The sequence below is a fragment of the Mesoplodon bidens genome (genome assembly GCF_964165515.1).
Source record: "Mesoplodon bidens genome assembly, chromosome: 9".
Classification (NCBI taxonomy): domain Eukaryota; kingdom Metazoa; phylum Chordata; class Mammalia; order Artiodactyla; family Ziphiidae; genus Mesoplodon; species Mesoplodon bidens.
Window position 1 is genome coordinate 88905011 of NC_138166.1, and position 24765 is coordinate 88929775.

At 39.8% G+C, this 24765-nt stretch overlaps 1 protein-coding gene across 7 annotated transcripts in view; it reads left to right on the forward strand.

Annotated features, from left to right (window-relative positions):
* CALD1 (caldesmon 1) overlaps nt 1-24765 on the forward strand; it is a 182832-nt gene that overhangs the window by 50899 nt on the left and 107168 nt on the right. For 6 of the 7 annotated variants that reach the window (XM_081243805.1, XM_081243806.1, XM_081243801.1 and 3 more), the window contains exon 2: nt 15726-15817. The exons of the other annotated variant lie outside the window; for it this stretch is intronic. The gene's annotated coding sequence lies outside the window, so the exon portion shown is untranslated. The remainder of the gene's footprint in view (nt 1-15725; nt 15818-24765) is intronic. 7 annotated transcript variants of the gene reach the window in all.

Below are 24765 nucleotides of genomic sequence, written 5' to 3' on the forward strand. Positions count from 1 at the left end.
CTGGTGGCGCAGTGGTTGAGCGTCCGCCTGCCGATGCAGGGGACACGGGTTCGTGCCCCGGTCCAGGAAGATCCCACATGCCGCAGAGCGGCTGGGCCCGTGAGCCATGGCCGCTGAGCCTGCGTGTCCAGAGCCTGTGCTTTGCAGCGGGAGAGGCCACAAAAAAAAAAAAAAAAAAAAAAAAAAAAATCTGTATATCTAATACAATAATTTTAATTTGCTATATCTTGGCAATAAATGGATAGGATACTTAAAGCTTTTAACATGTATCTTGTGCTTGTGCTATAACACAAAAATCAGCGTTTTGTGAGTATTGCAAGACCTTTGACTTTGAGGGTTTAAGGAAAACTAAGGATTATCCAAGTGAGAAATGTGCTGGTATTACTAAGGAAGGGTAAGGGAATCATTTTAGTCTTAGAAAACAGCATGACCCAAGGCTCTATGGCCTGCAAGATTTGGATCCATGCAAGATATTGAAAGAAAGCTAGTGTGACCAGATCACAAAAATTGTGGTACCAGAGGAAACTGGAGATGTGTGTTGGGCCAGATCACAAACAAAAGTGTGGGTTGTGATAAATAATTGAATATATAATCTAACTGCACTATGAAGAGATAGAGGTATTTTAAGCAGGGCAGTTATCTGATCAGATTAACGTTTTTAAAAAGATCATTATTTGAAGAAGGCCACAAGATTCGAATAAAGAGACCAGTAAGGCATCTCCTGAATGGCCCAGATGAGATAAAGTGGCTTGGATTAGAGTGGTAGCAACAATGGTGAAGATGAATGGACTGTTTCTAGTAAATATTCTGGAGGGAGGATCACTAGACTTAGTAATTTATTGCATGGGGAGGGGCAGAGAATAGATGGTGAGGAAGAAATGTCTGGAGAGGCTCCCAAGTCAGGGCTCAAGCGGCCCGGTGAATGCTGGTGCCGTTTGTGAAGATGGGAACAATCCAGGGATTATCGACTATATTCAATTATATTCTTTTTGCCAAAAGAAAAAGGAGCAGTTCTTGAATATTTTGTGAGTTGTAGAGAGGAAACAAAAGTGTAAAGTATAAACCCCACCTTCAGAGTACTTGCACCCTAAGCATTAAGCCCACTATTGACACTTCCTTACCAGACCTTCTCAAACCACCAGTGGCTCTCCTATGATGCTATGGGTTACCTCACTACTAGGACTTATTCCTTCTCTTCCCTTCCACTGTGTGTATCTACATCTAATGTGTTTGTTATAATAGTTTAATTTGCTACACTTTTGAATTTTCTCATTTCTCAAGGCCCAAATTGGTTAATCTTGAAAATTAGGTTCTTAAAGACAACTTTTGGGGGAGATTTTCTATAATCTTGGCAGAGAATGGATGATACCAGAGGCCTTTACAATTTTGTCTTGCTATATTATTTGCTGTAACTCATCTACAAATATTTTGGTGACATTGTAATTACTGTCCCAACTTCTCCAGTTGGTTATTTGAAAACAAGAATTCACATAAAGAAAATGTGATCAATTTGATCCCTTGGAATCACCCTCTACATTACTTAGTAGTTAAAAACCAAGTGATCGAGATTTAGGGATAAAGATTTATGTACAAGAATGTCCATTACAGCATTACTTATAATAGCCCAAACTTGAAATATATGTCCAGCGGTAGGGGAATGATTATATAAACCATGACATTATTAATCATGTTAAATGAATGGTGTAGGAAAATATGTAAAAGTGAAAAAACTGAACACATAACATAATAAATTTGTTTTTAAAATAGGATCATATGTGTTAGTGAAGAAAACCAGAAGGAGATATATTTAAACTTTAAAGTAATCTTAGGGTGGGAGGGATTAAGAGACTTTAAGATTGTTTTCTACATATATTTCTATATTTTCTAAATTTTCTATAATATAATGAAATTCATATTTGTATATTCTCCATAATAAGATGTATAACTATACAGCTTTCAGAGATAGGTCTGACTTTACAGATTTAATGATCTGGAACCTTTTGCAATAGAGTAGAATAGAAACAAAAGTAGTCTTGAAAAGCATCAGTACTTCAGCCTGCCAATAAATAATTGATGAGTACTGCATGAGTTGCTATGGGGCTGTAAATGGTATAAAAATGTGATTGCTCACTCGGGGGTCTTATGATCAAGTGCCTGCACTCCTGGATTTCCCTCCTTTGGATTCAAATAGCCTAAAAACATAATAAGGACAGTTTTTATTTTCATCTCTGAGCTTTTCCTTTTGAGGCACATCAGGAAATGAAAGGGCTCAGAGAGAGAGAGAGAGAAGAAAAAAAACACTGCCCAAACAATCTAAGTATCTGTGCAGCCTTGATACCATTTAAATTCTGGCTAAATTTAATGTTTTCCTCTCTCACACTTGTAGTATATTTCACATAATGTATTTATAGTTCTATCCAAGATTCTAGGATGGCATTTGTATATAAGCTTAGTTGTTTTGAGTTACAGTCGTTATTTGCTTTTCATTCTTTAGCAGTGATTTGTCACAATCACATTTTATGTTCCAAACATGTAAGGATTGTTGTCTTGTCTCTGAAAAGTACATTTTCCTATGTTTTACAGTTATATATATGTCAGCTCTATTCAGCTTATATGTGCCTTTGTAATGCCAGAATTGCCATTTCAGAAGACAGAGAGCTGCCCAATATGAAATTATTTGGTGGCAGTTGCCCAAAAGGTTTTGTTGAACTAATTTATCTTTTTCATTTAATTCAATCAACTCAGCTATAAATGTTGTCCCTGATGAGGCTTCTGTTGGTATTTTTGTTGGCATATGAATAAAGACAGATGCTATGTTTAAAAAATGCTGTTCTTTAACGATAAATTTATTGTAGGATGTTAAATTTGAAATATTGTATTAATGTGAAAATGGGTTTTATTGATCCATCTGTATCTTCACTCCATGCTCTGTTTGTTTAACCACACACAGTTTTTTAAAAGATAGCAGCCTGGGTTTAAGTTTGTGGCTATAACAGATTGACGCTGGGATACTGTCCACATTACCATCAACCATCTAATATAATTGCCAATAAAATTGTTAGTACCAGGCTTCAGCAAGATTCTGATTGCCCTCTTTGTATCCACTTTCAATCTGGTCCCAGAAAGAATGACACTGGATAATGAATCAAGATTTAGAAATGGAAAAGTTTGAACATCTGGAGACTTCATTTATTTATTCACTAACACGTATTTACCGAGAAGCTAATAGGTACTCAGAATTGCTCAAGGCACTGGGGATACAGAAGTAAAGAAGATGTTAAGAGAGTAGATCACATGTTAACAGTTCTTACCACAAAAAAAATTTTTTTAAAAAGAGCTCAAGCCAAGAAACAACAAAAAAGTAAATAAGATATAAATAGTTTAATATTTATTAATTTTCTCACTAGGGAGTTAGCTCTGTGAGGGCAGAGATCTTGTCGCTCTCTGTCTCTGCTACATCCTTAGCAACTTCCATTTCTTAACTGGGAATAGAATCTCAAACTGGGCCTGATGTTTTGTCTCATGATATAGAAATAGAAGAAGAGCAGATCTTGAAATTTTTTTCTCCACGTGTCATGTCTGCGGAATGATATTCACATGGAAGCCTCACTCATGGGAACACACATAGGAAAGGCTTTTCTTCCACTCAAGAAAGATTCCAGGAATAAAGCTGAGTGAGAGGCAAGTTTATAGAGAAGCTAAATCCTTCCTAATGTTTTTAAAAAGAGTAAATCACATGAAACCTCAAATTTCTGATGGTACACTTCACAGGTAATGACGCTGTGATCGAGACTTCACGTGGAAAGCCACTGTGATGGGCCACCATTCCTTGACAGAGCTATTTTGATGTTCAAATGCTTTGGGGTTAGGATGGTTACTTGAAGGATTTATCAGTTGTAACACTCCCCCCACTATGTCATTACTGCAAAGACAGTGCAACTTGCAAGGGTCACAAAGAATCAGTTCTCAGGATTGTCATTTTGAAAATTTTTATCCCATGATAGCAGTTGGGAATCAAATCAGTGGATTCATCTGTCTTCTAAAAATAAATATAGTGATTGATTTGTCTTAAAATAAAAAATAACCAGCTCCTGCTGAATGAACTTGGTTGTTAAGTAACCAATGAGAGGCAGAATGGTGTTCTGCAAAGCGAACAGATTTGGGGACCTGGATCTACTCACCACTAGCTGAGAGGCCTTGGGTAAACCATTTAACCTCTCCAGGACTCTCTAGGTCCCATTTATAAAATGTTGCCAATAATATTTGTCTTACTGATCTCCAGGCTTGACATGAAAATCATTTGGGAAAAGGATTGTGAAAGCTCTGTTTACTGTAAAATTGCTATCATTTGTATTCTTAACCCACTGGTGATACCACTAGTCACTTGGAAATCAGTCCACAAATGGTTGATCTCATTGATGATAGTAGCATAATTGCCCTGTGACCAACCCACTTCATCCCTACCAAGCATTCCAGACATTTCAGTGCAGAAACAAGGTCTCTGGGAAAAAGTCAAAAGGAGACTGATCAGAGGAATTCCACTGGCCCTTCCCAGGGCCCTGTGCACAAAATGGTCCCCTGTGCATTGTTATTTTGCTGTGTTTGCCGATGTCCAGTTTCCAAGACCACAAACATTCTGATAACTGGGTGATGATGAACAGAGACAGAGTGAGTGTGACGTTTTACCAGTTTTCTAGTGTAAAGGCCTCTGTATCTCATCCATGGGATTACAGCCTTCACTGGCTACTCTTTGAGTTAAATGTGCAAATAAATTATGCAGAGACTGATTTTTTTTTAATGCTGAGGAACGACATCAACCAGCAAATTTTTTTCAGGGCTACACACATTGATGGTTTTGCCTTTGTTACATGGGTAAGACAAGGTGATTCTAGGTTCTGACCTGAGCCCACAGCCCTACCACTGTTCAGATTCCGGGTCAGAGTTTTGTGCTTCACAGTGACTGGATTAGGTCTCGGCACACAGCCCTGGAATGGAAGAGAAAGTTGGGCAGTGCTAGCTGATTAGAAGGTAGAGAAGAGGAACAGGATCATTCCACTTTCAGTGTTATTTTGCTTTGTGTTTTTGCTCATCTTAAGCAACTGGCCATAAAAAAAGTATAATATACAGCCCTGTTCTCAGGTACTTAAATTTTAATCAGTAGTCAAAGCTAACACTAGAAAAAGTTTTAAGAATACTTTAAACAAAGTACATATTATATAACAGAAACAAGAAAATCAATTCACTAAATCAATAAAGTGTGCTCAAATTTTCCACTGAGTTGACTGAACTGAATAAATAATCCAATTGCTTTGATTACCTGTAGTCTCAACCAGAAAGTACTGAATTAGGACATTGCTTCTTTGTGAATATCCAAAACTCCTGAGTACTGAGATTGTTAATAAACCGAGAGCCTATTGGAACTAATGGGTTCAATTTATTTAAACTTACAATTATCAAACTTATTCTATATGCCTGAAGTTTACTGCACAGGAGATATATTTATAAGTTATTCCTCTTGCATAGCAAGGATGTAGGAAAATCAGAGTCCTCATACACTGCTGGTGGGAATATAAAATGGTGCACCCACTTTGGAAAAATGTCTCATAGTCCCTCAAACAATTAAACGTAGAATAATTACCATATGACCCTGCAATTCCACTCCCAGCTATATACCGAAGAGAAATGAGAACATATGTCTGCACAAAAACTTGTACAGAAATGTTTATAGCAGCATTATTCACAATAGCCAAAAGATGGAAACAACCCAAATGCCCATCAACAAACGAAATGGATAAACAAATTGTGATATATCCATACAATGGAATATTATTTGGCCATAAAAAGGAATGAAATACTGATACGTGCTACCATATGGATGAACCTTGAAAACATTGTTCTAAGTGAAAGAACTGTCACAAAAGACCACATATTATATGATTCTGTTCATATGAAATGTCCACAACAGGGAACTCTATAGAAATAAAATATAGATTTGTAGTTGCTTAGGGCTAGGAGATATAGGGGCTCTTTCAGCAGTGGGGGGAGGTGGCTAAAGGGTATAGGGATTTTTGGGGGGTGATGGAAAATGTTCTAAGATTGTGGTCATGATTGCACAACTCTGAATATACTAAAAAATATTGAATTACACACTTAAATAGATGAATTGTGTAGTATGTGAACTATATCTTAATAACACTGTTATTTAAAAATAAAATAATACATGGTAAATAATATATATTCAGTTAAAAAATAAAGAAGCCATACATAGCCACATAGGCAGAAGAGTGCCATGAAGACTATATTCTTTGGAAAATTTAATATACATTAATTGTACCACTTATTATCACTCATTGGAACCCTAGCATTTAACACAGTGCCTTACAAATAATACAAACAAACATCAGTGCTTGTTGATAATGATAATGATGGTGATGGTGGTGATGCTGATATTCATGATGATGATGATGGTGACAGAGACAATTACGACTGCGTCTCCACAAGCTTCGGACATTTAAAAATATCTACATTAGGTTTTTCCTGATGTGAGGCAGTTAAACCAAATTCCAGCTGCAGGCACACCGTGGTTCTGTAAAGAGAAATGTTACATTTTTCTTAGGAGTCAATGGCTTGTATGTTTGTAGCCACAGGAAGCTTATCAAACATTGAGGTCAGCCACTTTCCCATGAGAAGTCCAGAAATTTCATAATACCGTAAATTACTTTCACTTTCTGACTTGCTTTAGAGAAGTAGAGAACTTTTCATACAGCTTAAAAATAAACTTCTGACCCTCACCCTGCCATGGACACATTCTTAATGCTTCTCTGATCAGAAAATATCTTACCTCTAAAAATCTATTCTGATTCTTTTATTAACAATTGAAAAATCTTGGCCAATGCAAACGGCATCATGGATTATTCTTAATTCAAAAACTGTCCAAGAATAAATAGGAAAGGCTGCAGCAAATAGGCACTGTTTTAAGATATCAAAGCCCTTCTTTTGTACTATTATGTGATCTTGTTCTGTTCTAATAAGAATGTTTTTTCATCTTCATACTTGTGCAAAATTGGCTCCTCTGTGAACAAAAATATAAACTATATCCTTGGCTTCCCATGAAATTTTAAGGGGAATTCAGAAAAATTTCCTTGGCTACTTTTGCTAGTCCTGGCCACCTAATAGAAATAAACTAAGGGTTGATTCATTCTACTTTCCAGATAGAGAATAATAAAGGAGGAGAAAAAGAGGGGAGTAATGTTAATTGGGGGCCTATAGCATTCTAGGTTATATGTTATCTCATTTATTCATTCATTCACTCACCAATAAACTTTTTTCCTTTAAATTTTATTTATTTATTTATTTATGGCTGTGTTGGCTCTTCGTTTCTGTGCGAGGGCTTTCTCTAGTTGTGGCAAGTGGGGGCCACTCCTCATCGCGGTGCGCAGGCCTCTCACTATCGCGGCCTCTCTTGTTGCAGAGCACAGGCTCCAGACGCGCAGGCTCAGTAATTGTGGCTCACGGGGCTAGTTGCTCCGCGGCATGTGGGGTCTTCCCAGACCAGGGCTCGAACCCATGTCCCCTGCATTGGCAGGCAGATTCTCAACCACTGCGCCACCAGGGAAGCCCACCAATAAACTTTTATGGAGCGTATTATATGTCATGGAATTTGCTAAATGCTTGGGATAGAATTATGGGTAAGACCATGTCCTTGCCATCAACAAGCCCATGCTCATACAATGACAACCGGCTGTGGCAATGCCTCCATAGAGGCATTAACAAAAAACTACCTAGGCACAGAGGAGTAAAAACGCTTCAAGGCAGTTATTATTATCCTCATTTTTAAATGAGTAACTGACATCCCACAAAGAAATTCCCTAAGGTCATACCTCTGTTACGACCCCACAGCCTGTCTTCTTTCACAATTCCATGCTGCTTTCAAGGGAAAGACCTATGTCCAACCCAACTGAATAGTGTAAAGCTTTGTTAGCAATCCAGTGAATCTGTTTGTTGCAGAATGCCGAGAGAATTCTTACTTTCATTGGATAATTGACTTTTTCTTGAATTATAAGAGCAGTTTCCTTAGTCTCTAGCTTTATTTAGTCTGCCTGGTAGCTAAATTCCTAACATAGTATCCTATTAATATACCTTGTCTCTCTTATCTACTAGTTTATACAAATATCTGTGTATGGCCGTATGCATAATTCCATGATAATATGAAAAAAATGCATCCTATGAAAATCAAAAGATTCTCCCACAGATGTAAAAATTCACACTGAAATACAAGCAAACTATAGACAAGTGTTGCTCAAGATACACAGGCAAAAGCTTAAATGGAAACATACAATTGAAACAAGTGAAGAGGAAACTTTGTGCAGTGCAAGCACTTAATGCACATGTGAGGCACTGGAGATAGATTTGGGAAGAGTGGTGTTTGAAAGTGAAGAGGGGAAACTGTGGTTAGTAAGCAAGGGGCTGAATGCACTGCGAGGTTTCACAACATCTTAAGATGATAAGTAGTCCCTGTATTTGAATAGCTTTGGTATGGGCCACTTGCAAAAACATTCAATATTTCCCTTCTAAGATATAGTAAGCCAAAATATATATGTGGAAAGTTCACTAAGTCATTGGTAAATAATCCAGTGTTGACTTTTAATTTAGAAATAACTGGCCAAATTGATCCCAGCCTTCCCGACTACAATTTTCTCCCTGCAGAGTACATTCATTTGTATTACCTTTTTGTTTTCTCTCATTGTTTGTCTTTCTTTTTATTATTTCATTTTCCTACTAGTGTAATATATGACTGGGAATATTGAATTTTCATGATTTTATGTATTTTGAGCCCATAAATTCCCTTTTGTTGTCATCTTTCCAGATTGAGGCTTCATCTTTTTCTATTCACATTATTAAAATAATCGTTTTATTGATGTGTAACATACAGAAAAGTGCACAAATCCCAACTGTACAGCATGATGAATTTTCACAAAATGACCACAGTGATGTAGTCAGCACCCAGATCAAGAAACAGAACATTACTTAGCACCCCAGGAGCCCCCCTCGTGCCCCTTTCCACAGTCATGCCTCCTCCCCGCCACCCCTGGCCACTGCCCCAGGAGAACCATCATTCTGATTTCTAACACCAAGTATTAGTTTTGTCTGTTTTTGAATTTAATATTAATGTAATCTTATAGAATTTTTTTTTGGTGTCCGACTTTTGTTGTTTAAAATTGTGTTTCTGAGATTCATTGCCTGAGTGATACTTAGATTATTCTAATTTGCAATACAGTATTTCATCGTTTTCCTACCACAATTTATCCATTTTACTATTGATAGACACTGAGTTGATTTCCAGTTTGTGGCTGTGGTGAATAGTTCTGATATGAGCATTCTAGTTCACATCTTCTGATGAATATATGCATGGATCTTTGCCGTGTATACACCTAGGAGTAAGATTTTGAGGTCTCCAGATCTACAAATATTCAGCTTTAGCAAATACTGCCAAATACCGATATTTTACCTAAGTGATTGTACCAATTTACATTCCCACAGCAGTGCATAAGATTATAGTTTCTCATCAAAACGTTGAATTGTCAGTCTTTTAAATTTTAGTTATTCTAGTGGTGTGTAATTTGAATTTGAATTTTTCTAATGATTAATGAGATTGATTACTTTTTCATGTCTGTTTGGCCATTTTAATATCCTCTTTTCTGAAGTGCCTATTAAAGTCTTTATTTATTTTCCTGTTGAGTCATCTATCTTTTTTATTGATTTGTGGGAATTCTTTGTATATTGGATACAAATCCTTTGTCAGATATATGTTTTACTAATATATATTTTCTCAGTCTGTGATTTGCCTTTTCACTCTCTTTATGGTCCTTAACTTTAATGCAGTACAGTTTATCAATTTTATTCCTTTATGGTTAATAATTTATACATCTTGTTTACAAAATCTTTGCGTATCCCAAGATCATGGAGGTAACTTCTTTTTTCTGAGAGCTTTAATGTGTAAGTTTTCACATTTAGATCTACAGTCAATCTGGAATTGGGGGAGGGGAACATATGATGTTAAATAAAAGTCAAGATTTGGTTTTCTGTTTGTCCATGTGGATATCCAACTGAGGTGCTAGGTGACGTTACTTTCCTCCATTGATTTACTCTATCTTCTGGTAGTTTGATAGAGTTGGGGAAGTTCACTTTCGTTGAATTAGGGCTGAGGTGATTTGAAACTCATCTGCCATTTTGTACAACCCCATTGACCTCTACTTTGCCCCTTCTCCACGGATGAACTCTACAAAGGTCTAACTGAGACTGTATCCTAAGACCCTTTCCTCTTTTTTTTCCTTGCTTCCATTTTTTATCAAAGTGTAATTTATATACAGTAAAATTTACTCTTTTTAGTGTACAGTTCTGTAAGTTTTGACACTACAGATAGTTGTGTAAATTCCATCACAATTAAGATATTGATATATCAACTCCAGAATGGTTCTTCCTTCTTGAAATTTGAGTTTTTCCTACTTAGCTCCATGAGACTGCAGAAAATTCTGCTGTGCTTTTCAGAAACATTCTGCTTAGTTTCTTATTCTCTTACATACTCTTGTCCTTTCTACTCCAAGTGTTCAGTCATGGAAAGAGCTTTGGAGTCAAACAAATCTGGGCTGCGATGTCAACTCTGCTACTTGTTAACTATGTGACAGTGAGTCTGAATCTGTCTCCTTACTTTCAAATAGGACACTAAGAACAACTATTTTCACAGTTTTTCATTAGATAACAGATATCAAGTACCTTGCACATAGTAGGTGTTCAACAGATTTTAGATATTATTATGTGATACATTATCCTTTCTCTCAGAGCTATAAAATATACTCATCTCTTAGAAATAATGGAGAAAGGGTAGGGTAGGTGGTCCCTGGAAAGCAATACCTTTCTCTGGGAAACCCATTACATGCTGAAAAGGGTGAACGTGATTGAACTTATTTTATTCACAACCATAACAAGGTCATTCACAGATACTGAGACGTATACAATACATTTTTTCCCTTAAAAGGCTATAGAATTCTACATAAACCATCTGAATTAGAGGGATCTTAAAAATCTATTCCAAATGCCTCGTGTTACAGATGAAAAAATTGAGGGGCCAAGAGTGCTTAAATGACTTGGTCAAGGTCAATTCACTCATTAGTATTTACTTAAATGACCCAGATTCCCTGAGATCACATATTTATTCCTTTCTAAAATACTCCTAGCTCCCATATTCAGCTATAAATGCAAAACAGAGACAGTTCACAAGAGACAATTATTAAAGTTTTATTGTTACTGACACATTTTGACTAAAACCCATAGATCTATTTTTAAATATTTTATTTCAATTATCCCTACACAAGTTATGTGACTTCCTGCTGAAATAGCTTCTTACCATTCCTTTCGCATTCCAAGGATTATATCCTGTAGTGTTTCATTCTTCTATTATTAAGAAATATTCTGCCTTATCCTCCAATGCACAAGACTGAAAGGAACTCATGTAAACCCACAGAAGGCAGCTCTCTTCAGGTTTACCAAGTGAACAGGAGCACAGGGGGACCTCTACTGTTCTGGACACTGGACGCACAGGTGACCATGTGTATCCCTGGCACTCTCCCCTAGGGGTAGGGACAGATTACCAGCACCTCCACCACCCTCATGCTTTCTGGCAAAGGTGGTACTTTGAGAATAATTTTTTGGTAAGTCCCTTTGTTCAGCACATCTTTCAGCATTGCGTGTTCTGCTAATACACAGATAAGCTCGAATCCCATATGGACTGAACAACTTGGAAGAGTTCCATGATCGCAGAGCACACGGTCATCTCATAAAACCCTCTACCTCACACCAGGGTTCTCAAGGGCTCCTCCAGGAACACTCTTCACATGAGTGGCTCTTTCTTAGAAATATATTTTCAGCCTAGATATCTCCTCTTCAGAGAGACCATCCCTCACCATCCAGTGGCCCTCTATGATCATCACGCTCTTTTATTTACTCACTATTGGAAACATGTATGCTGTCTGTACTCCACCAAAATGTAAGCTCCATGAAAGCAGAGTCCTTGCTCCTCCCTGTGTGTCCCATCCTGGCTTAGAGAACTCACTCAATGAATAAATGAATGTGGACGTGTATCCTTCCCATACACCCATCAGGCTGGGTCAGCCCCTGGATTTGAATACTGGCTTCATTACTTACTAGCTGGGTGCATTTAGGCAAAAGTCTTAAACACAACAAATTTCTCAGTGCTTCTCCTAAGTTAAGGACATGTATCTCACTAGGTTGTTGTAGTGATAAATGAGATAGATGTGTGCAAGGAGCTTAGCACAGGGCCTGGCACTAAAAGGCCTTATTACACAGTAGTTATTAATATCTCCATAATGAGAGCAGGGGATGTTATAAAAGAGTCATGGGGGATTTTTTTAGTATAAATATTCATGTTCAAATCAAAGGATCCTAGCTCGACTGTACAAGGCAAAATTATAAATTAATGAAAACCTGGTTCTTGCTGACTCCATAAAGTTATTCATTTTTATAAAGGATCCCTAATTTAACCTTCACAATAACTCCCTGTTATAATAAGTTATCATTTGAGACCCTCCCCTTTATCCAACGCCTTGGTGTCCCTTTGAAAAATGGCATCTTTCTGTGAACTCTTGTGGTAGGAATTTTTTTTTTTTTTTTTTTTTTTTGCGGTACGCGGGCCTCTCACTGTTGTGGCCCCTCCCGCCGCGGAGCACAGGCTCCGGACGCGCAGGCTCAGCGGCCATGGCTCACGGGCCCAGCCGCTCTGCAGCATGTGGGATCTTCCGGGACCGGGGCACGAACCCGTGTCCCCTGCATCGGCAGGCGGACTCTCAACCACCGCGCCACCAGGGAAGCCCTGGTAGGAATTTTAAAGTAGAATTGTCACCACTTTTTTCAAGTATGTACTGTCAATGTTTTTCCATTTGTGTAACCTAGGAAGGGGCTAGTTTCTGTTTGTCATGCTACTGAATGGCTTTAGGTAGACGTTTCCTAAGGGTTTTAGGAAAATCCCTCCTCTTGGAGGACTAGAAAGCTTATTGAAAGGAGAGAAATTCCTCCTTCCTTTTTTATTACACCTTGATTCTCCCATAGTGAATGCTTTCATATAAAACCCAAATTTCCCCACATGCCTGCGCAGACAGTTCAATCAAAGGAGCAATAAATAGCACCTGGCTGTTTGCCACTGGCTGGGAAGGGGACTGCGGTAGGGAAACGGGCTCATTTACCTCACACCGTCCAGCTCTCTCTCCCAGCCCCTCTTCCTTCATCTCGGGTCGTTCCTTTCCTAACTATGTCTGGTCTAGACTTAGCTTTGCCTGCAGAGAATTTCAGCAACTGCCCCTGAGCCAGGTCAGTCAGAATCTATGTGCTGGGCACTGAATAAAAAGCTTAAAGGGATCCAGTGAGTAATGGTTCACCCAGGCATCTATTTGAAGTTGCAAGGTAGCTGACAGTAGAGAAAAATCTTAAAACAAGGCGTGAGAGCTTCATCAACCTTCTGTCCTTCCATCGTAAATCTGAAAATAGAAAGTATATCCGAAGACAAATGCTACATTTAGTCACTTTGCTATTTATGGTTTCTCTCAAAAGCCTTTTTGTCTTTTTCTCACTAACAAGGTAGTTCATAAACATATGCAGAGACTCTACAGACCAAACAAAAAAATTTTCCCCTGATCCCTGATTTCTTTATTTTTTCTTTATTCATTCCCAATTTTAAAAATAAAAAAACGGAGGGAATTGGGACCAGGGAAAGAGAAACCAGGCAAATAAACACTGACTCTGCCAGAGGGTTTGGGGAAGGTACTGTGGATTTTTTTCCCTGCAAGTTTAAATCTCTTGGTTTGTTCGTTTACAATCTAGGCAAGTAACTCCTTGCTTTCTTCTTGTCTATGCCTTAGTTGAAGCCTGAGAGTCAAGAATGGGAGGCCTATGTGGGATGGGTACTATAATCTACATCAGCAACTGAATGTAGGGAACTTCTTTTAAGGTGCAAATTCCTGGGCACCTCTCTGGAGGTCATGTCATATTTTTTAAAACAGCTTTCCCAGAAGATTTTGATAGGTGGCCAGCCTAAGAACCTCTGTTCTAGGGGGACAGTACACCATAAGTGCCATGAAGCCAGGTACAATGGTTATTTGTTCACTGGCATATCCCCAATATGTTCCTGGCACATCGAGAGGAGCAGGGCTTGGAGCGGAGCCCTCTCACTTGACCACCACATGTGCCCAGGGCTCAGTGATTTGGAAGAGAATGCTGCATCTTTATCTCAGTGACTCTCACCCTGGCAGCACTGTAGATTCACCGGGGACAGTTGAGAAACACATATGCCTGGGTCCCAGCCCCCCAAATCCTGATTAGGTTGAGCTAGGTACTCTAGATGCATGACAGTACAACAGTTGTTTAGACGAGTGCATTTGGGACAAGTTGGAAGAGGTGGTTGAGGTTGATGGAGGGCAGCTGAAGATAGCCTGAGTGAGTGCTCAGGAATAAGGAAATGGATGGCACCTTGTCTTGCTGAGCAATTTACAAGCCTCTCAAGGTTCCCCAATCCCTAGTTTGCAAACCAGCCTTCGTCAGATGGATGCAAACCATAGATAACATGCTAGGCAGGTTTTTGTTTTGTTTTTTACCTGTGAAAACTGAAATGAGAATCTAGGAATCCAGGATCAATTTCCAGCAGTGTGATTCCAAGCCAGCCCCTTAAACTCTATGAACTTCTATTTTCTTCCAATGAGAAATGGCAAAGGGTGGGGTGGGGGAAAGCAAGGTATGTTCTTAAGGTCCACTTGAGCCCATTATTCTACTAAATGAAAGGCAAACGTTAAAACCCAGAGTTGCATTTTCCATATTCATACCCATTAGCATACCTTGTTACATCGTGTTGGGGCAGGTTTAGGGGTGTGATGGTGATTTACTGTCCCAGGTAATTATTTCTTTGGCCCTTCTTCTTTTTTTTTTTTTTTTTTGCGGTATGTGGGCCTCTCACTGTTGTGGCCCCTCCCGTTGCGGAGCACAGGCTCCGGACGCGCAGGCCCAACGGCCATGGCTCACAGGCCCAGCCGCTCCGCGGCATGTGGGATCCTCCCAGACCGGGGCATGAACCCGTGTCCCCTGCATCAGCAGGCGGACTCTCAATCACTGCGCCACCAGGGAAGCCCCGGCCCTTCTTATATTTAATATTTATTGCTGTGTTTCAAGTGCAAGAGAGTTAACTCTAGATTATCTACCAATACTTTAATATAATTATTTGTAATCCTCCAGAGCCTCCTCTTCTACCTGTTAGCCAAGTTCCTGACCATCAACAGCAGAAAACTTTGGACAAAGGTTCCAGAAAGACTTTGAGAGTCTGAGGCTTAGAAGGTTTTGAGCATGAGCTTAGAGAAGGCAGTGTCTCTGACTATGTTCTGAAGCCTGTTGTCTTTGATTGTTGGCATTGGTAGTACTCACTGCTTTGTACTAACTATACCACCTTCTCCCCTCCATTATTTAGAAGAATTCAGGGATTGACTCTGTAATAATTGTATTTGTTTTCTTTAAAATGCAATTGCACAATATCTATTTATATCTGTGCTTTATCTCCCCTTTATGGTCCTAACCAACAACAGTACCCGAGGAAGAAATTGTATTTTAAAATATGTAGTTCCACGTTAACTAAAATTTATTCCACTTACGTTTCCATCCTCCTTTTATACCAGGTATCATTAAAAAGTTTCAAGATCATCCAATTGAATTCTTAGGGATTGGTGATCAACCAGAGGTTCACAAGTGGACATCTGATTGCTTAGCTGTGAGTAGCGTTTATGTGATTTTCCTGGGGAGGGCCTCTGATCTTAGCAGTTACATAGCCTCTCTGCCGGATTTTCTAAATTCTTGCACCTAAAGATGCATGTGTGGAACCAAGCTTTCTGCTATGCTCCTCAGAGTTTACTTACCAAGTAATCTAACAAGTTTGGAAGGAATTGTTTTCCAGCTTTGTAATCTGATTTTTTGCTTTATTTTTAATTTTTTCCTGCATATATAATGTCTTAAGCAAAACTGTCCCCAATCAATAATGAAGTTCTCACTTCCCAAGAAGAATGTTGCTGACTTGAGGGAATAGAGAGATGATGAGTCAGTCTTCAGGGTGAGGAAGCTCACCTTTGAACAGACACTGATGATTTCAGGAGGAAATACCCCTCATTCTCAGCAAATCCTCCTCCCCTGGGAGAACTTCCACCAGCAGAAGGTCTACCTGGGGAACAGAAAGAGGGGATTTCAGAAGGTAGATGGAGAAGCTAAAGGAAACTTCACTCATTCACAATTTTTCTGAGGTTGGCTCTAGTAGGGAGAAAAGTTTTGCTCTGGCTGCCATAGCAAAATACCACAGACTGGGTACATAGCAGATTTATTTTCTCACAGTTCTGGAGACTGGAAGTTCAAGATCAAGGTGTCAGCAAGTTTGGTTTCCTCTAAGGCCTCTCTTCTTGGTTATCTTTTCCTGTGTCTTCACATGGCCATCCCACTGCCAGCACACATGTTTGGTGTCTCTCTCTCTCTCTTCAACATTTCCTCTTCTTAGAAGGGCAACAGTCATATCAGACTAAGACCTACCCTAATGACTTCATCTTAACTTAATCACCTCTTTAATGATCTGATCTTCAAATTTAGTTATATTCTAAGGTACTAGGGGTTAGGACTTCAACATATGCATTGGGGGGGAATACAACTCAGTCCATAATACCCCATCATCTTTTTTTCTCAGTATGCTGATTTTTAGTTTGTTGCATATGGACTGTTCTCTGATTCTCCTCTCCTGAACTCCCTTAGCATTTATATCACTCTTAGAATATCTGGTTTTCCTACAGTGTGTTGTAGTCCTTTGTACACATCCCTCATTTCCCTATTACATTATGTAATTTTTGAAGTTGAAGAGTGTGCCTTTTACATCTCTGGCAGCACTAGAGGAGGTTTTGTAAATGGTAAGCATTTAATAGTACTTATTAAATGACTGAATGAATACATGAATGGATAGATGAGAAGATGCAGTCTCTGAATCTATAATTTATTTGCTTTAAGACTACCTCCAAATGATGATTATTAGTGGTGCGTTCTCCTCACTTGCTGCCTGCCCCCCGGCCCCCCAGAGGTGGAAATAAGTCAAAGCTGGAAAGAGGGACTGAAAGAAAGATATGGTTAACTGATGGCAGGAGACTTACCTCACTCCTCAGAGAGTTAGGAGACAGTAAATAGCATGAACCTGCTCCAGATACAGTCACCCTTCTGTGAGAACACTGTTTGGGGAGCCAAGAGGGAAGGACAATGAGTTTAGATTGGGACTTGCTAATTTAAGGGCCTGTGGGACAGCCAAGGGTGTGTGTCTAGAAAACAAGGGATATGCAGGTCTGAAGCCCAGGTGAGACCTAGAGATAGAGATTTTCACAGTCCTAACCTATACATAGGAATTAAAACCGTGAGAGTGGATGACGCCACCCAGAAAGATTGTGGAGGGAGAGGAGCAGTGGTTTAAAAATGCCACCAGAAATTGCATGTAGAAAGTTTTCCTGCTAAATAACAGGAGGAGGACCCTCTCAAGGGGAAGAAATCTAAATGCGACTTCTAATGAGGGTTTGTAAGAACATGTGTATTAGCTAATGTGGATATCTATCTATTTCTCTCTCCACTTATTCCTTTGGTCCTATTTTATTCCTTCTTCTGTCCTCTCCTTTAGGGGCTATGCCCCAAACCATTCCTGTGGGGCTTGCCCTACCCAGCTTTGCTCCCCTCTAGCTAACTCCACACATGAGCATGTGTTTGACTCCCCAGCTGCATGCCCAGGGATGTCATACATCAACACTTTCCTTTAGGACCATTTTCTTCATCACAATCAGAGCTGATCAGACTGCACAGTGGGGGAACCCCAGGATTAGACTCCTTAATGTCCAAAGAGACAGAAGGCGGGTCCTTTTTAGGGTCAGGAGGCTGGGACTCCGTTGCCATGGAACATCATCTTGTCCAGACAGTCAGTAAAGGACTTGGTCGGGGGGAGTGTACCTCCTTTGCACTGAACCCCCTCCTTAGTCCATTGTTCCCTGCTGGTCACCCCATACCTCCTGGGCCCTCAAGAAGGCATTGGTGGTATTTTCATGTTTCATGCCCAGGCCAGAATGGGGGCTAATGAGGCATGGAGAGGCCAGTCCATGAGTTGTGGTGGCCATAACAAGCTTCTCCTCTCTGGGCCCCACTATCAAATGTCATTTCTAATCGGGCCATGTTTACCCCAGCACTGAACTTCCCAATTTTTTCCTGCTTAGTGTGATGCAAACTGAAGGGGGAAAGCTATTCATTCCTCTTTTATTTTCTAAAGTGTCATTTCTTTTTCTTGCTTTTTTTCTTTCTCCATTCGTTCTCTTTCTTTAGCAGAAACCCTTGATCTTTCTTTGGATTGTCTGATTATTAGCGGAAGAGGCTATCAGAGGTCTGCAAGTTTCCTCCTCCTCTGCATACTCCCTTCCATTTCTTAAAAATGAACTTTGAGAGATCAGAGTTTTTCAAGTACCCCTCACTTCCATCCTTTCCTCTTGATATTCTTCAAGTTGCCAGGGAAAAGATGCCATTTTTCGCTCAGTTACCTAAAATGCCAATGACACCTGTGTCAGTGATTTCTACATAAATTGCTATTTGTATAAAATGAGAAAGGAGAAATTCTGAAGTCAAGATAAAACAGCGCTGCAATCCATGAATGGCCTAGTGGGGTGTTTCAAATGCATGGTGGCCAGTGGCCAGCAGAGGTGCCTCCCGGCTGTGTTTCATTAATTTCAGTCAGCCATAGAATTTGGAGAGAAAGATAATTTTCCTATGAGCATGTAAAAGAAGTGCTTTGAGTCGTAAGCACCTAGCAGGCTTTGCCCTGTTTTAGAACAGCATAAATGGGTGTTTTTATAACCACTGTGGGCCAATATTTTTGGAGTCAGTGGAAGCTCCAGATGGAATGGAAAGAGAAGGGGTTTTCCCCTTCCTCTCTTCTTGAGTTTTGCAGAACAATCCTCCCTGGACACCCTTGACAAAGTGTTCAGTCTCCTGTTTAGTTCAATGTGCCCATACTTGCTATAGCAGGATCTGAAGGGGTCTTTCTTACACTAATAGTCTTTTCTACAGATTTCTGGTAGTGACTGTAGGATGAGGCTCATATGTGAAAAGATCTTGAATCCGCCTCATCTCACCCTGAGAAAACTGCTCTCAGGTCCTTGTCCTGGGGTATAAAGAGGAAAATACACCGTGAGCCCAAGTGTGGTTAGGAATTGAGGGGACACAAGGAACATGGATTCTCATGGTCTTCCCAATTCTGGAAACTTTCATGATAAGGAAGGTAAGAGGACATTCCAGCATCACCATGTATTTTGTAATTTTGGCCAAGTGATGGTGTTTCCTTGGCCAGGGAATTGCACCTGGCCTTAAGAGGTACCTCCATGGAGAACACCTTCCTGCCTAGCACAGCTGTTGATGGAAAGAGGTTGTGTCAGGGCGGGCAAGCCAAGATCAGGGCACAGATAGCAGGGAGAAAAACAAACAATGGTGCCAGGAGTTCTTGTCTAGAACTCCTTTCCAGACTTTTATTCCAAAAAGCATGAGTGAGTATGCAGTAAAGAGGAAAAAAAAATGATCCTGCTATTTAGCATTCAAACAAAACTCTCAAAAATCTGAGGTTCTAACTGTGACAGGATTTGTACAGTTCAAGGACACAGACTCAGCTACTTCCAAACTTTGCTTTGGGATGTTCAACAAAACAAAGTTGTAAACATCTTGCACTAGTCCACGCAACAGTCCTCCAATAGGATTCAAAGGCTCAATCTGGAGGGAAAAGACTGAGACATTTTCCTTCCTACTATTCTCTGTATCCCAAGTCCAACTTAATGCCAAATTAAATCTAGATATTTTTAAAATCGACTTTTACTGGAGGAAAAGGCAGAGCGGCATTCCCTGAAACAGATATTTTAAGGCCAAACTTATTATTTGGGGTTTTTTCTCCTTCGTTTTGCTAATTCAAAACAAAATGTCTATCATTCACGCTAACACCAGCCTTTAAGAGCTGGAGACAAATGGAGTCTGAATATTCACGCCAGCATGGTACAAATGAGCTGTAATTTCAGGATGCTGGCTGTTTCTCTGACAGGGGAAAAGAGTGGTTGACTAGTTTAATATCTTTGGCTGAAAACACTTTGTTAAAGAGGGATGGAGACGGCCAACATTAATATCGAGTCCTGTTATTTAATGACCAAGAATGACATACTGTGGAATGGGGCATCCTAAGTTTGGGGAAAAGTGTGTTTATCATACCCAGAGGATGCAGAGAGGGAGTGAATACAAACATATGGTGGGCCTGAAGGAAGGAGCTCTTCTAAAAGCATTTTCTCCAAGTTCTTCAAAGAATTCCTCCAATAAGTATATTATACCCATGATTGTGAATCTGATTCCATCACAGACTCACAAGATTTATAAAATAAAGACATTTGTTATAATGAGAGACTCTGGGGACATATCTACTGCCTCCCCCAGATTGCTGGCTAATGGTTTAGAAGGAAAACGTGCAGTTGTAAGTTGGGGTTGATGGGGGAGGCTTGTGACCACTTTAGCACCATCTGTCCTTTCGCTTGTTCCTCAAACATGCATATTCAGTCACTCATTAATTTATTCACTCTACAGCTATATATTGAATTGGAACTTCTCCATCCAGGACTGTATTAGATCTGGGCTGCATCAACAATTCTGGTGTTCCTCCATTCCTTCCTATAAAATGGACTCTTCTTCTTTTTTTTTTTATTCAATGCAGTGAAAATTTAGTGACTCAGATAATATATTCATTGATGTAAATTGTGATTTCTGTTACTTTATTTTTCATTGTCCTCATCTTGACAAAGAGTCATAATATTTTACATTTCTCTGCCCTCTCATCCACCTATCATTCTAATTATTGTGGTTTATAGGCAAAACACTGCAGTGCACTGGCTATATCTGTAATTCTACTTTTCTGAAAATCTCTTTGAAGAATGATGCTTAATCGCTCCCTTCCTTATTTGTTTCCTAAATTCTGGTTTTCATGAAGAATTTTTTAGGGGGTGAACATAACTGTAGTATCAAAATAATTGAAAATTAAGAGCAAAGTAAGGGTTTGTGGCATTTTTATTGGAATGCTCATAAGAATCAAAGGTGAGAGACCCAAGGAGATTCACCATGAAACCAGTGGCCCTTAAGCCACAGGGCCCCTCACTTGAACAGACCTTTGCCACACCCCTGCCTAATTTTTTACATTTAACTTTGTATTCTCCTTCTTAAAGGCCTCCCAAGTAATTTTCAGGTCCTGCAATATCTGAGTCTGCCCTAAGATTGACACAAACATATAATCTTGGGTGATTTTGCTTCCTGTCTAAAACTAATTAAATGAAAAAGCAAAGAAATAGTCAAAGTGTGAAGTGATGTAATTTATTTTTTTTAAGGTTTTAGGACAAATTCAGCTTATTTTCTAAAGTGAACCTCGCTTAAATGAAATAATAGATCAGTTTGCCAAAGCCCAAATGAATATAAACAGAAGATTGATTTTTATTTCACTAATAAACATCAAATATGGACTCACCCTAACATCAAGCAAGCCAAATCCTCCTGACAGGAAACAGCTTCTAGTCAGGGGCATTTGTAGAGGAGCATAGATCCTTCAGGCAATCACATGATCATTTCATCAACGGGGTTCTCGCCATAAGCTACCTCGTAAATATTGTGCATTTACAGGTCTTGTGAGACGTAGCATAGTGTTGTGATGAAAAGCACAGACTCTAGGGCTAGGCTGCCTGGATGTAAATCCTAGCTCTACTATTTGCTAGCTCTGTGACCTTAGGCAAATGACACACCTGCTCTGGGCCTTAGTCTTTCTATCTGTAAACTGGAGACAATAAGGATTGTTATAAAGATTTAAACTGATATTTATAAAGTTCTTAGAACTGTGCTGGGTCCATAGTGCGTGCTATATAACCGCTGGCTAACTAAATAACCTCTGTCTAGAGTGCACGCTAATATGAATCCCCTTGTAAGTTTATTCTTGTAAGTCCTCACAGTGCCTGGCCTGACACATGATAGCCATTAAGGAAGGACTGTATAAATCAAGGGTCACAAACCAGCAGCCTGAGGCCCACACTGACCTGCAAATGTGCTTCCTTTGCCCAGCATGGTTTTCTTAAAATTTTGAATTTGAATTCTTTTAGGGATACATGCATTCTCCATAGGCCACCAGTTCCCAAGTTTGTCATCCCTGGTGTAAATGAGTGAACACGTAATACATGAGCGCTCCTACAGTTAGCGACGGCTCTATGGCTCATTGCAGTAGGCAGATGGAACCAGTGAGCCATTTCCACTCCCTGAGGCCCTACCTGATTAGTCTACCCATTCCTATTTATATACTAGATGTCACAGAACAGAAATAGAAAATAGGACAATTTGAATAAGTACCTTCATGAAGCAGAGATATGCACTGCCTAATATCGCAAGATCATTTTCATCACAGAGTTAACAAAGGCAGTGTCAGCCATGGCCAGCTAGGTTATGCTGGGGTCAGGGACAACTCAAAATTTCAGTGACTTAAACAACAAAGGTTGGTCACTCATGCTTTCTCTCTAACCCTGGATAGGCTGGGGTCTCTGGTCCACATCATTGCCATCCTTACTTGGGGACCCCGGCTGAGAGCTACTATCTGGAAATATTGCTGGCTACCATGGCAGAGAGAAAAAAAACTCTGAAGGGTCTAATATCAACAATTAAATGGTCTGCCCCAGAAGTGACATAACACTTCTGCTCACAACTCATTGGCCAGAACTAGTCACTTGGCCCCAGCTGACCACAAGGAGGCCAAAAGTACAGTTCTAGAAGGTGCCCAGAAGAGGTAAAACAGGAACACAGGGCAAACAGTGCTAATCGCCAGAGCTGTGGAATTTTTGGAACTTGGGAGTTTTAGGCCAGAAGCTTTTCAATAAGTTCAACTCAGCAGCTATTCCCATGCATCTATAAAGGCAGAGCAAAACACCCAGCACTGTGAGGGGATATCAAAGGAGATGGCAGGCCCTGACATTAAGCAGCTTCACACTTGCTCAAGAGAAAGAGAGGTTATAAAGCATTTGAATAACAAAGTCATATAATATTGACCATCAAAAAGAACAGTGCTAACAATGCTGCAGAAGTTGAAAGTGAGGATGATTCTGGAATAAAGATAGGACTGAGCTACACTCTAGAAAAATATATGGGATTTGCAGAAGGAGCGGAGGGCACTTCAGGTTACAGGAGAGAGGAAACAGGGACAGAGGCCCAGAGGCAGAAATACCAGCTGGATTGTAGCAGAACTAAGGAGTTGGCCTGGCTGTGAGTTGTGTTTGCATGTGAGTGTGAGTCAGGAGAGGCATTGGGTACGGTGGAGCCATTCCACGGAGGGCCTCCGAGGCCGATAGGAAAACAGGATGGTGGCGTGGGGGGGAAGATCATCCCTCCTCACTAACCCCCTTCGTAACCTAGGCACCTAAACCTTCCAGGCATCAGCTTATGCCCCAAACCAAGAGTCATGGATGCGCAACCTTCCCAGATCCCCAGGGCAGTCATTGAATGAAGACAGTAGTAAACCTTGGGTCGCTCCTGTTTCCAGTTTCAGGCATATTTGATGGCTCATCCTGCGAACAAAGAATATTCAGGTTCAAGTGAAACAGCCTCTCATTGCTGGGGTCAGTTCACTCCTTTTGCTGTGGAACATCTGTTTTTGAAATTCGGCTGAGACCCTGACTTAAATCTGATTAACTTAAAAAGCAGCAAGAGAACATCTTGTTTTCATGAATGTCCAGGGGCTGTGTGTCAACAAATTAAAGGTCTGTTTGCGGTATTCAAAGTAGAAAAGCTGGTCGTGAGATATTCTGCCACTGGAGTAAATTTATTACGGGCTGTTCATTTCTTGGAATCATGAACCAAAATTTGAAAAAACAAAGTGGACCAGCTACATTTAAATCAGCAAATTTCTGCTTGATGGCGGGTGAGAAACATGCTTTTGTTGTCAGAAGGTCACTGAGCAGGATGATTTCTAGAAAGATGCCCTCCACTTTAGCCGTGTGAAGTTAATATCTTAAGTGGATTCCCTATGTCTATATCAATTCCAGCAGACAGTATCTCATAGGTCATTATTTGTACATTACTTACACAGGATCTGAGGTTGGAGAGAAAGGGTGAGAATAGTTCACCATCCCTCAAACCTGACTAGCTACTTTACTCTTCACTCCCTTCTTTAGGACAGAAAAGTAGAGAAGAGTTCGATTTATCAGCACCTAGAAGAGCATGTGCCTGGCACGTAATAGATATTGCTATATATTTAATAAATACAAACTCCAGTCTCATACATTTATGTTCCCTTTATGAATGCATGTCTGTAGTTATTAATATCATTCTTGTTTGAAAAAGCTATTACTGCTTATATCGTATTTTAACCCGAAGAAAACCATTCGTCACTCCTGTAGTTCTCTCATAGCAGTTTGTATTTTTCATTCCTAACCCTTGTCGCAGTTTGTATTTTATTTATTTATTGCCTGTCTCCACCATCAGACTATAAGCATGGTGAGGGCAGGATAGTTGCATTCACAACTTATTTGCTATACCCAGTAAGGTAGCAAATGGTACTTCATAAATATTTGTTGAATTTTTTATTGAAGTTATCATTGTGATGATGGTTGTAGAGCCTTTACC